Source organism: Montipora capricornis, chromosome 2 (genome assembly GCF_036669925.1).
Source record: "Montipora capricornis isolate CH-2021 chromosome 2, ASM3666992v2, whole genome shotgun sequence".
NCBI classification, from domain to species: Eukaryota; Metazoa; Cnidaria; class Anthozoa; order Scleractinia; family Acroporidae; genus Montipora; species Montipora capricornis.
Window position 1 is genome coordinate 49,699,509 of NC_090884.1, and position 2,500 is coordinate 49,702,008.

The window sequence follows — 2,500 nt, forward strand, 5'->3', positions numbered from 1 at the left end:
CTGGAGTCTTCCCGAAGTATTGTTTTAAAGACAGCATTAAACAATCCAGGTACTTGAAGCTCTGTAGACTTCCTCATGGCAGTCACTTCCTACAAGGGCAAACTACTATTTTTATAATGACTACCAAGTGCCATCTGAAATCTTTCAATTAATTGAAGGCTCTAAAATAATGATAATAAATTGTAATAAAAAACAGTTCCAGCTTTACACTCTGACTTTTGCTAGAAGTATAGTTGTTAGTAAATAAACAAGAGGGCAAAATACCTGTTTTCCTTCTCTTTTCCTTTCTACATATCTAACATGCCTTGGTTTGATTTAATCTGGCCACAATTATTACTGGCTTAATTGATTTGGAAAAAATGAAAGATGTAAAGGAAAGAGTTTGCAAGAGCCTTGAAAAATTAAAGCGATTTAATCGTTCTTATGATTTACTTTTGCTTAAACATGTGAATGGAATGTAAGCAAATAAGATCGATTGGATATCACAGTTAGAAATAAATATATACACAACTAGACTTGCCTCTATTGATCAGTATTTTCACGACACTGTTCCTCTTTTCGTGGGCCCTCTGCATCCAATAAGTGACATTTTCCTCGTTATTTATATATTTGTTTATGTTTTAAATTGTACAACGGGCTAACAGAAATAATCCGTGAAATGTCAGAGTTAAAAAGTATTCTACCTTCTGTTTGTTGGAGTCCTTTCTTTTCCGTGGAATGTATTTAACGTGATCTATAAAGCTTTTGTCGGCCTCAAGTTTGTATTTACAATACCAGTTTATTCCAGGTCTGTAATCTGGTAAGTTTTTTCCATCCTTTTCGAATACCTGTTAAAACCTTTCAGGGATAGGTATGAAGGACACGAACATGGTTAAGGTTTGTTGTCTCGATGGATTTCATTTCTGTGCCGCAAACAAATCCACGATCCCGACGGAATCCCTCGAGCCCTTGCCAATGTTTTGTCAGCTTGTCTGAGCTAAGCCGAATAACTGCAATTTTCTTTTAATTTCTTTACGAGTTTTCCCTTCGTTTACACACCGCTTGCCGTTAGCTTCCGGTGTCACGCATCGCATGATTAATAATAACAAATAAAAATATGCTACGCTGTCAGCTCGCAGCATGACGCCGTTTTTGAAGACGTATAACTTTTTTGGTAAAGCTCAAAACAAAATGGTAAATCAACAGAGTACCGGTAATTTAATAAACTTTGTGTCTGGAAATTCTTAAGTTTTCCTTTTACGTTCTCTTGTTTCCTTTTACAGATTTCTATGAACGTTTCAATTTTGTTTCGTAAATTTTGCGTTACACTGGTTGTTTCCAATGTTTTCCTTTAAAATTTTGCGCGGGAAATTGGCGCGCGGCTGGCAAAAATATATCCATTTGGGCATGCGTAGACGTTTGACCGCTGTGTTGCGACACCGCGGCAAAATGAGTGCGCAGGCTTGAGCCACGCGCGAATCGTTTCCACGCGCGAGGGACTGGTACCAATTAAATTTGCAATAGCAACAACAGCGCGGCAAAATGGCGGCAATTTAAATTCTCTGTGTTTGTTTTCATTTTGCGATGATAAGGACAACACTACTTTGATAAGGTTTAAATTTTGAAGAGAGCTTCCTGAAAGACTAATCTTCCGTGTGTCTTTTCAAACCAAAAAACTATGGTTCAAACCAGGAGAATTTTTACCTTGCATTCGAGCGCTAGAGCAAATGGACGAAGTTCGTAATGTTATTAGTCGCGATGGTCTCTGCGTTGGTAAACTTCTGGGGGGAAAACTGTGCACTGAGAAGGAAAACGCGGGGTAGACATCTTTGCAAGGGCACAGTGATAATTTCTACTGCGAAGATGGCTTCTGTTGCTCCTGTTGAACGAGGAAATTGTCTGCTTGTTTCATTGGAATCATTTGAAAGCGAGAAATAAGTTCTTTTCATGCCCGCATCCCACTCATTCGGCAACTTGGATAAGTCACTTCCCTGCCCTCCATTCTCATATTTTACAACACTAGTTACTTTTCCAAGAGCAAGGCAATAAAATAAAGAAAAGAAGTCTTAATTTTAAGAGAGGATCGCAAAAACTTTTTGAAACTAAGTATAAATTTGACTCCAATGCTACTTGATGTTTCCCTTTTACTTGGAGTTTGGTAGTGGTCCATCGTTGAAAATATTTTTCCAGTATTTTTCCTGCAGCTGGCTGGTAACTATAATTTTTTTCTCCAGCTTTGTCGATCACCTTGTAGAGCCTTGCTGGGATGAGGGTGGGGAGACATGAGAATCATGATAATGAAATAAGAAACCATTCACCTGCATGTGTTTGGAAAATACTGATTTCACTTTTGCATGCATTGCACCAGCAAAAATCCAGCCTAAATTTTGCACTGTGTGTAAAGATACTGAGAGAGGAATGTAATCATACATCCAGCAAGACTAGAGGCATTCTACTTCATACTCTAACATTTTATTATGCACAACTGATCCAGTTTCACTACCCAATGATAGACCCACAA